Raw genomic sequence first — 12,423 nt, 5'->3', positions numbered from 1 at the left:
GTCCTTGAAGATGGCCGTGACGTGCGTGAGGAGGACGAAGAGGAGCTTGGAAATGGCTAATTGTTTACTAGAGCGGAGCACTGAGCGCTTCTTATCCCCCCAGCCACCCTCCAGTACCGGTTCTAATTCAAACCCAGTACTAGAGCTCCTCTAGTACCGGTTGTTGCAACCGGTACTAGAGGGTCTCCCTACGCGGGAAATGAAAACGCCCCCTCTAGTACCGGTTACTAGAGGGTCTCCCCGCATGGGAGATGAAAATGCCTCCCTCTAGTACCCCTATTTCAATTTCCTGCCCATCTTTTTATTTTTCTTTCTTTTGCAATTGCTATTAGATTAATTTATTGCATAGTACATTAAATAACATTAGTAAAATTTGTAGAAAAAATTTGGTAGCTTCATTTTTATTAGATATACACTATAAAAATGTCAGATGCGGTCAAATATCAAACATGGTAAAGTTATTAATTTTAACTTAGTAATAGATTATAATGATCATAATACTTATATTAACTTTAAAATTTGATAAAATAGATTTTTGACCATGCAAAAATTTAGAAGAAAAGTGCCTGTAGTGTTCTTAACATGTTTACCATGACTTAATCATGTTCTTGTTCAATTGTATGTAAACTTATTGTTTAATATTTATTGGTGCTTAAAAAATTGAAATATTTAATATCCTGGAAAAAGTAGCTCTCGTCCTTGTGGAGCTTGAGCCCCTGGTAAGGTGTTTGACTTGTTGTACTATGTACACGCACATGAACTGGAGTTGCAGTGCATGCACAATTTGGTCACATTTGTTGTTGTGCAGAAGATGATTGACATTAAATGTACCTAGAACAGCAAGTCAGATGCTCCACTTAATTCCACTTTCCAATGTGCATGCATTGCAACTCCAGTTCATGTGTGTGTACGTACGTAGTACAACAAGTCGAACACGTTACCAGGGGCTCAAGCTCCACGAGGACGAGAGCTACTTTCAGTTCCAAGATATCTAGCCACAGGATATCTGCTTCATGCCTCTTCTCTGTGAAGGAGAGTCTGTTGGGTTCATCTTGGAACTTTTTCTACTACCACTTGCGCTACCAATTTCCATCCTTTTTCCTATTAGTGACTGTGTATGATCACCATGAGAAACTTTCTTTTCATGCACACAAGGAGCAACGTCCATCAGAACACAAGACAACTCTTTGTCACAACCACTTGGATATATTGGGAAGCGGCCATGGTTTCTCTCTTCGCTTGGTGAACTTTCATGCCTTTAGAGGCTGAGGTGTCCATGGTAAGCACACCACACTCTAGTACTTCATGAGCTCGCCAAGATGAATGCATTTTCTACCATTTGTTTACATTATTAAACATTGCAGAAAGAGTTTTCACGTTCCATGTGCAGTTCAGAAAGTGCTTGGCATCGGCTCGAAGGGGCTTGGAGGGCTCTATAGTTGTGTCATCACGACCAAATACGTAAGATCTATGAACTGATCTATAAGAAGACACCATTAAACCAGCAAGAATAGCATTCCTCCTAGCTTTGAAGGTTACCTCTTTCAAGCTTCTGGTCATGCTTCTCCTTGTGCCGACTATTGCCTCCCTGTCCTGTGTACTTCAAATGATCTATTCCATGAGCTACCAGGACCTTTGCCCACAATGACATGTGTCACATTTTTGTCCCACTATTTCGTGAACTTCCCATTGGTCCAACATACACACTCCTGCAAGGAATCCGATGGTATATTATCTAAAGGGAAGACTTGTGTCCATATGGTTAGACCTGGCCGGATGCTCTCTCCATCGACTGTGGCATCTGCTTCATGCAACTTGGCCGCCAATCTAGTCGATGGAGCTTCCTTTGTATGAGAACGTGAAGTGTCCTGCCGTCCGCCAACCCAGCAACCGCTCTTCTAGCGCTAAGCCTTCCTCCTCGGAAGTGGCCATGGTTTCTCTCTTCACTTGGCGAAGATGATAAATGTACTGTGATGTGCCCTAATCATATTTCAAACACACTACCACATGATAAGCTGATTTGCCTTGGAAAGTGGTGGAGGAGTTGGTGAGTGGTCTCGCGGATCAATCGAGTCCCTTGTACACAAAAGAACAGAGCGAAGAAAAAGAGAAAGAGCAAGAATTTTGACTTATTCATGTTCAAAGAAGCTTATTCCCACTGCACCATTGGTCTACTCTATGACAAATGCCTCAGTCCATAGCCACAGAATCGAGATGTTGCCTCACAGGGATGGATTGATAGCTTGGATCATTGTAGAAAGAGTTTTCACATTCCATGTGCAGTTCAGATTGGGCTTGGCATCGGTTCAAAGGGGCTGGGAGGGCTCCATAGCTGTCATCACGGCCAAATACATAAGATCTATGAACTGATCTATAAGAAGACATCATTGAACCACTGGAAGTTCGGCCAAGGAAATATTTTCTGATACACGTCTTATCAATATATTGTACTTGTACCAGCAAGAATAACGGTGGTTCAATGGTGTGTTCTAATAGATCAGTTCATAGATCTTCTTATAGATCAGTCCACATCCTCGTGGAAACCTTGAAGTTAGCAAAAATTTGTGTTGTCTTATCCTTACAAAATTTGTGTTATCTTATCCTTACAAAATTTGTGTTGTCTTATCCACTTAATTTCACTTTCCAAGGTGCTCGTAGAATCGGAGCTCATCTCGACCAGCACCATGAAGGGTGGATGGTTTAGAAGTAGATGCTTTAGAATATCCTTATAAAATTTGTGTTGTCTTATCCTTACAAACTTCCTTTGACATGTACTTTCCTCCACTATGGGTTGTCCCCAAACATGTTTCAAACACACTACGACCATGTGATAAGCTAAGTAGACAATCAAAGGAGTTGTTGACACCAAAACTTGGTTACTGATCTGTTGTTTCTACAGCCGGCAATGCCGATGGTGTTCTTTATATTTGAAGAGGAGTCGACGTGGCTTTGGATATTGCAATCAGACATCATTAGCTCTGAAAACAAGTATCAGACTTCTATAATTAGTTTCGAAACATGAAGCATTCATACTCCGAAACTGGGGGGCCTGTGTTGACACCGGATTTTGACCAATCCTATAAATTTGGAGTACAAGATAATTGGAGTCACGTACAACAATAAGAAGCTAGAATGCGTGTATATGGGCACGGAGTCCAAATCGGCTTCATTGGATTGATCGGCAAGGAGAGGCAAGGATGATATAAAGGAATGGCCAGCACGTATGGATAAAAATGATTAGAATATACAATATGGATTCTGGTGCACTTTGCATGCCATGCGTGGGAGGCTTCCAGAATAATTATGCATGCGGCCGATCTGTGCATGTACGGGAGGTTGTTTCATAGAATAAAATATTTTAGAGATAGAATTGGGTTAGTTAGAGATAAAGTTTTTTATTAGAAAAGATTGTGTACGTGACTTGCCTTGTGCGTGGTTAGATACCAATTATGTAACGTCCGCCCTATAAATATAAAGGGACGTGGCCATTGTAAAGAATAATCACACGATCAATAATACAACATATTTACCTTACCTTTCGGCTTCACGCCATTGCCCTAGGAGTAGGAGTAATGTAGATTCTCGACGAGTTCCTTCTAGCAAGCTGGGCTACATCGACCTCGATCTCCGGCGAGCTGCAAGTTCCGTCACCAGTTGTTCTAGGCTTTAACCACCGGGCGCATCGCTGTGGCTTCGTCTAGTTTCATCTACCAGTTATCGAGTATCTTGGATCTTTGACTTACGGCGCATCGCTTCTGTCTCGATCTACGGTATTCACCAGTTATCCCGCCTTGATTAAGCTTGCATCGGCTGATATTTATCTGTTCTTTCGTCTTGCCGTTCAGTTTGCTTTAATTAGCTTTAGATCGGTTCATCATAGACGATAGATCATTTAATAGCCTGTTGCATCTTAATCTTGGTTACCCCTTCGAGTGTTGTTGGGAGTAAGTTCCATTGTGATTGGATTCATCAGCTGGCGGGGTTCAGATTAACGTCCTGCTAAATATTTCTAGACTACAACTACCGGGCGCATCGCTGTGGTTTCACCTAAAAATATTGATGGTGATGTTAGTTTAGATCTCATCGGCTTGTGGCTCTAGCTATGGTGGAGCAACAACTCAACAGCATCGTGTTTCCTATCGGCCGTATGGCTGATGGTTATTGTAAATTATATTAAATCGGCCCGATCGGCTGACTCCATCGAACTTCGAGAGAATTATCTCCACCTTGTCAGTTGAATGGTCAAACTGATTGGCACGCCCGCGCACACCATGCGCGCCGATTTAGATTCTGCACTGGAGTTAAGCAGATCTCCCAGGTCCTCATGTGGTGATGCAGGGTCCAACACCTTCAGGATTTTGCGTCAACACATTTTGGCACGCCCGGTGGGACATGGTTATAAGGCTCACATTTTTATTCAATAAAAAAGCATCTTCAGCAGCTGTATCAAGTTCATCGGCATCGGCGTGTTGGAGTTAATTTAAATCAATATAATATTCTAACCAGAAGAGCCGATGGTACATAAAGATGATCTTAATTTCAATCGGCTCCACATTGTATAGATAAATTTGATGCTAGATTAATTACGAAGGAAACCGATACAACATCGACACCATCATTCCTTACTGATGTTATATATCGGCCAGTTCAAAGGAAACAAGTATCGGCTGGGCACATAGTAGCTGATGGAGTTTTGTTTTTTTATCAGCCAAAGGAAACAAAGCATCGGCCGATGGAATATAATCGGCAAGAAACAAAGCATCGGCCGATGGAATATAATCGGCAAGCATAGTGGCCGATGGAATTATTTTTTAGCCAATGGAACTTTTTTTTTCAGCCGATAGAAGTATTTTTCAGCTGATGCAACATTTTTTTAGCCGATTGGAAAAGCTCCAGCGGGTGGGCAAGAGAGAAATAAAAAAAAATGCATCGGCAGTTGTATCGGCTGATTGGAAGAATTAAAAGGGATCGGCCGATTGGATATTGCATCGGCTGATGGAAAATGGGATCGGCCGATTGGAGTTGTATCAGCTGATTAAGGAAAAAAAACAACGGCCGATCGTAGAGAAAGACATCGGCCGATTAGCATCAGTCAGTTGGAATTAGAAAAAAAAACAGAGAGAAGCATCGGCCGATTAGCGTCAGCCTGTTGGAATTAAAAGAAAAAAAAACAGAGAGAGGCATCGGCCGATTAGCGTCAGCCAGTTGGAATTGAAAGAGAAAAAAAGCGTGGCATCGGCCGATGGAAAATTGGTGCAGCCGATTGGGAAAAGAAAGAAAAAACAAAAGTGGCATCGGCCGATGGAAAATTGGTATTGCCGATTGAAAAAAAATAGAAGAAGAAAAAAGTTGGCATCGGCCGATAAAAAATTGGTTTAGCGGATTGAAAATTGCTAATCGGCCGATTGAAGAGAAGCATCGGTGTATTGGTTAAAAAAAAGTGCATTGAAGCATCGGCGGGTTAGTTAAAACAAAAAGCATCGCCCAGTTGGAATTAAAAAAAAAGGAGGAGGCGGCAAAGGAACGAGTGAAAGCAGGGCGAAAGAACAAAAAAGAAAGAAAGAAATAAGAGAAGCATCTGCCGATTGACTAGGAAAAAAAAAGCATCGGCTATGTTGGTGCGTTGGCAAAAGAGAGGGGCATCGGCCATTCGTGCGTCTCCTTATTGATAAAAAAAATCGGCCGATTGAAAATTGGATCGGCCGATGTATATATATATATATCTATATATATCTATCTATATATATATATTTTAATCGGCCGATACAACTTTTGATCGGGCGATTGAAATAAAGAAAGCATCGGCTGGCTAGTTTAAAAGATGCATCGGCTGACTGGTTCAAAAGATGCATCGGCCGATTGAGATAAGGGAAGCATCGACTAATTAAATACATCGGCCGATTGGGATATATATATATATATATATAAAAGGGTATCGGCTAATTCAAAAAATTGCATCAGCCGATTGAAAATTGGATAGGCCGATTGAAAGTTGTATTGGCTAATTAAAAAAAAATGCATCGGCCGATTAATTGCTTGGCAAAAAGTATTGGCTGATTGCTTCGGCCGATTGATTTCTTGGCAATAAGCATCGGCTGATTGCTTGGCCAATAAAAAATTCAGCTGATTGGATCAAGCAAAATAGTATCGGCTTATAAAATATATTGGATATTAATTTCGAAGCATGAAATATTCATACTTCGAAACTGGGGGGCCTGTGTTGACAACAAAAGCTTGCTGGTTACTGCACCAAGTTTTGGTGTCAACAGACTGATCTGTTGTTTCTACTGCCGGCAATGCCGATGGTGTTCTTTATATTTGAAGAGGAGTCGACGTGGCTTTGGATATTGCAATCAGACATCATTAGCTCTGAAAACAAGTATCAGACTTCTATAATTAGTTTCGAAACATGAAGCATTCATACTCCGAAACTGGGGGGCCTGTGTTGACACCGGATTTTGACCAATCCTATAAATTTGGAGTACAAGATAATTGGAGTCACGTACAACAATAAGAAGCTAGAATGCGTGTATATGGGCACGGAGTCCAAATCGGCTTCATTGGATTGATCGGCAAGGAGAGGCAAGGATGATATAAAGGAATGGCCAGCACGTATGGATAAAAATGATTAGAATATACAATATGGATTCTGGTGCACTTTGCATGCCATGCGTGGGAGGCTTCCAGAATAATTATGCATGCGGCCGATCTGTGCATGTACGGGAGGTTGTTTCATAGAATAAAATATTTTAGAGATAGAATTGGGTTAGTTAGAGATAAAGTTTTTTATTAGAAAAGATTGTGTACGTGACTTGCCTTGTGCGTGGTTAGATACCAATTATGTAACGTCCGCCCTATAAATATAAAGGGACGTGGCCATTGTAAAGAATAATCACACGATCAATAATACAACATATTTACCTTACCTTTCGGCTTCACGCCATTGCCCTAGGAGTAGGAGTAATGTAGATTCTCGACGAGTTCCTTCTAGCAAGCTGGGCTACATCGACCTCGATCTCCGGCGAGCTGCAAGTTCCGTCACCAGTTGTTCTAGGCTTTAACCACCGGGCGCATCGCTGTGGCTTCGTCTAGTTTCATCTACCAGTTATCGAGTATCTTGGATCTTTGACTTACGGCGCATCGCTTCTGTCTCGATCTACGGTATTCACCAGTTATCCCGCCTTGATTAAGCTTGCATCGGCTGATATTTATCTGTTCTTTCGTCTTGCCGTTCAGTTTGCTTTAATTAGCTTTAGATCGGTTCATCATAGACGATAGATCATTTAATAGCCTGTTGCATCTTAATCTTGGTTACCCCTTCGAGTGTTGTTGGGAGTAAGTTCCATTGTGATTGGATTCATCAGCTGGCGGGGTTCAGATTAACGTCCTGCTAAATATTTCTAGACTACAACTACCGGGCGCATCGCTGTGGTTTCACCTAAAAATATTGATGGTGATGTTAGTTTAGATCTCATCGGCTTGTGGCTCTAGCTATGGTGGAGCAACAACTCAACAGCATCGTGTTTCCTATCGGCCGTATGGCTGATGGTTATTGTAAATTATATTAAATCGGCCCGATCGGCTGACTCCATCGAACTTCGAGAGAATTATCTCCACCTTGTCAGTTGAATGGTCAAACTGATTGGCACGCCCGCGCACACCATGCGCGCCGATTTAGATTCTGCACTGGAGTTAAGCAGATCTCCCAGGTCCTCATGTGGTGATGCAGGGTCCAACACCTTCAGGATTTTGCGTCAACAGGAGTATACATGGACATCTATAAGGATGCAACCAAGAGGTGGAATATAACAAGGAGTTTGGCTGATTTGCCTTGGAAAGTAGTGGAGGAGTTGGTCAGAGATCTCGAGTGCGATTTGCTGTGGTACTTTAACAGCTATGATACAAGTGAGACATACATGACATATCATTACAATGCATCACAAGTTTAGAGGAGGGCTATCTTCCAAAGGTCACATTTGTTGTTGTGCAAAAGATGATAAATGTAATGTGTTGTGCCCTAAACATGTTTCAAACATACTACCATGTGATAATAAGCTGATTTACCTTTGGAAAGTGATGGAGGAGTTGGTGACAGGTCTCGAGTGCGATTTGACGTGCTAATCTGAAATACGTTGACGGACCAAATGTTCCTCTATGTGTTCATCATTAGAGTGCGCACAAGTATCATTATCATCTCCAAACATCTTCGCAATCATTTGTTTTGCCAGCTGCTATCAGATCATTAAAATCTTCATTTTCATAGGGAAAAAGGAAGCGTGCTATACCATCCTGTAGTAGTGCACTAGTTTCACCAAAGCAAAGTTGCACTAGTTTCATCATCAGAGTGCTCATAAGTATCATTCCCTCACACTCTAGTACTTCATGAGCTCACCGAGATGAACACGATGTGCAAGTTTAGCATGTTGTTGTGCGAGTTTAATTAGAGGAGGGCTATCTTCCAAAGGTCACATTTGTTGTTGTGCAAAACATGATAAACATAATGTGCTCCGCCCTAAACATGTTTAAAATACTCTACCATGTGATAATAAGCTGGTTTGCCTTTCTCCCTTCTTCTTTCCCCCCTCCGCAATCCATTTCCCTCTCCTACTCTGCATGGCACCGCACTAGTACCGGGTTGTGGCAGCAACCGGTACTAGAGAGTACCCCCCTTTAGTACCGGTTTATGCCACCAACTGGTACTAAAGGGTGCGTGGACATTAGTACCAGTTTGAGGTAGCAACCGGTACTAATGCTCACCCTTTAGTACCGGTTGCTTCCCCCAACCGATACTAAAGCAGTCATCGGGATGCCCTCCAGACCGTATCCTTTGGAACCGGTACTAATGTTCCAAATGCAACCGGTACTAAGGCTAGGATGAAAGGTCATTTTTCTACCAGTGGCACTTACTAAGAGCAAGATATATAAAATGTATCCTTTCTAAAAAACATACATACTTCATGCATCAGTGGTAGTGCTGTCTTGGCACAATCAAGAGGTCACAGTTTCAAGCCTTGCTATGGAACCTCATTCCTTTTAATTTTGCTTTCTTTTTCATCTCAGACTAACATAACTTACCAAAACTTTTGCCACCATCTCACCTGAAACTTACATGTGGGACCCGGTTGCGGTAATGATTTCCCATTCGATCGGTAACAGGTTCGACCCACGAGAGGAGCACGTTTTTCCTTTTATTTTACCATCCTATTTATCAGTTTTAAACTTACATGTGGGACCCTGGTTGGCTTATGACGTTTTCGCTTGTTACAAAACCACCACTTAACAGCGAGTGACGTTTTCTTTTTGGCTTAGATGGCAACATTTATGAGGTTCTGTAACTTTGTCACTAAATTTGCTCGGATGTAAAATTTTATGACGTTTTCAGCTAGAAATATCATACATCTATTACGAGAACAAATGTGTCATAAAATTTTTACCATAGATCGGAAAATTTCTTTTAGTGCTAGAAGTAAAGAAAATGTGTTTCGTCCTATATAGAGAGTAATCTTTCATGGAACATACAATCCTATGGAGAAGACAGCTTTGCGTTGCTTACCCTGAGTGGTGGAGGAGCTACACAGCCCCTAATGATAAAGGACAATGCCACCATAAAATGAGGGTCCTTTGGACATCTCGACACAATTACAATCAAGGGACAAAGTTATCGTAGGTTACGATACAATATTTAATCAACCGACTTTTTTACAGTACTCTAGGTTGATTTCACGCCAGGCTCCGTTGAGCTTATTAAGGTGGTGATTTTTTGGGTTATTCACGAACAGTCCATGATGAGATCATTACGTATACCTGTTTACTTGTTTCTTTTATTATTTTTCCATACTTTACATTTGAGCGGTACTTGTTCGCTATTAATGAAAAACATGCACTTATGCAAGATGACCCAGGAAATGCATAGCAACGCATGCGACATTCATAAAATGTCTAGTTACGACTTTAACCAGGCATGTCTATATATAAATATATATATCTGTGTGTGTACTCAACAGATAATTAGTGGTAAAATACGAAGCCACCTTGAATTATTTAATCAAGCAAAAAGGTTACAAATGTTCTAGTATCATTCGACAACCATTGCGCGTAGCGGTTGGATCATGGATGAAGGTACGGGGAGCTACTGCATCATGAATGTGTGGGTACATCATGTACCATCTTATGTTTTGCGAAGGCCTCTGCCAGCTCCTTGGCCCAACCATTGCAATAGTCTAAACACTTCGTGACGGTGGCGGGATCCTTATATTCCTTACAGACACCCCTCATCGCACAAGATTCTGTATTTTCCTGACCCCGCTGCCGCCGCCACCGCTCCCGGATCTCACGCCAATGGCTACCGCCACCGCACCTCGCCCCGCCACCGCTCCTCACCTTAGGCACGAGGTGAGGGACGAGCGGATAAGGGAGGAGAGGGAAGGCTAGGGAGAGGGGGAGGGGGAGGGAGAGAGAGAGCTCGAGGGACAGGGGGCAGAGGGGGCAAAGGGCTGGTGGAGGGGGAGGAAAATGGGCGGGTCTGAGGGACGAGGGAGAGGATCGAGGACTTAACGTGGGGGTGGGAGGGGCCGGTACCCTTTAGTACCGAGTTGGGACTCCAACCGGTACTAAATGGTACTCAAGCACATTAGTACCGGGTGGAGCATCCACCCGGTACTAATAGTGCTCCCAACCGGTACTAAAGGGTCACGGGAGGCTCCTGGGGTATCCATTTGATCCGGTACTAATGCTCATGTTAGTACCAGGTCAAAAAACAACCGGTACTAATCTTTGGAACGAGATGTTATTTTTCTAGTAGTGTAATAAACTATGTCTTCTGCAATTCTAGTTTTTATAACTATACGAGTTCTAGAAACTCACAACATTAAAACATTGAGGTAGATGTCAAGAAAATGCGCGTCCCAATAAGAGAGTAATCTTTCAATAATTTTAATAAATAGCAATGCCATTTGTTGTTACTGTTGGCCACTATGTTTTTTTTAATATGATGAAGCGTAACCAGTTAGTTTGTAGTTGCACTTTCAAGCCATAGTGACTATAGTTTGCTAAGAGATTAAGCTAAGAACCACAAAATCTACTACCTCACTTGGGTTACACTTGTATCGTACCATTTCACAATCCATCTGGAGGATAGTTTATTGGTCACCGCAAACTAAAAATTCCGAATCTAACTACCCTAGTGAAATTTGTTTATACCATCCAACTCAAACAAAACAAGAAACCTTGCAAATATTGAGAAGTACAAACATGTCGTAACATCTGTTACATGTTGTGAAATTTTAGTTTTTATAACTATCTGACCATCTAGAAACCCACAAAAATAAAAACAATGAGGTGGAAGTCAAGAAAATGTGTCTCCTAATATGATAGAGTAATCTTTCATGCATGGAACATACAATCCTAAGGAGAATACAGCTTTGCATTGGTTACCTTGCAGGCACTAAGCACGCTGGGGGTAGCAGTAACGTAGAGTAGAGCAATCCGTGTTTATACTAACAAGTTGCCTTTATTTTGTGGCCCAACATGTTTTGCCAGAAATATATATATATAGAACAAAGTTGTCATCGAACTTTGTATAATATTTGTTAAAATCATGTATTTAACGACACCATATTTAAGAGCTCATCGAAATTATCAAAATTGACATCTCGGTCGCCTAATTGCAAGTTGGGAGGTGCTCGAAATTCAGCTAAACGGTACACCATTATTGTTCCAAACAAATAGTAAGTTTCATTGCACACATCGGCCAAACCACTAACAACAGTAGTTATTAGCAATCATGCATGCATGCACGAGTGGAAGGTACATATTTATATGGATTATTATTAATCACTAAAATTGTTTCTTGATAATGATTAATCACACCAATGACACCGACACTAAATATTAAATTATATTAAGGGTAAAATGCACTGTAGCTCCATCAACTTATAAGAGAGTGCCACTTATCTAAATAAACTTACTCTGAAAGTGTATTTTTAGGCCCATAAATTTTTTAAATTATTCGCTACAGGTCCATACAACTGCACGTGGATACCTAGTGATGATGTGCCATTATTATTGTCCATGAACTTTTGTTGCACAATGATGTTTTTTAATTATTGTTCGCTGATAAATCCTGTCACCAAGTCTACGCTGAATGTAATCACACAGATAACCTCCGCACGTGAAACGATTGAAGCTAAAATCTACAAAGGAAGATATATTGATTCCTTCCGTCTAGGTATTATTGAGCTAAAAGATATACCATTAATTAATGTGCCAAACAATAGTTATTGTTGCTCACCGGCCAAACTACTAACAGAATTAATGTGCCAAACAAATAGTTAGCAGCTAGTGTGTGCAATGCAACCACCGCTTGGTTTGATCCATTCGTCACACGGTCACAGAAACTATATATGGCGGGGCATTCGGATCACA

This window comes from Setaria viridis, chromosome 8 (genome assembly GCF_005286985.2).
Source record: "Setaria viridis chromosome 8, Setaria_viridis_v4.0, whole genome shotgun sequence".
Classification (NCBI taxonomy): Eukaryota; Viridiplantae; Streptophyta; class Magnoliopsida; order Poales; family Poaceae; genus Setaria; species Setaria viridis.
The sequence above is the reverse complement of the archived record's forward strand: the minus strand, read 5'-3'. Positions refer to the sequence as shown.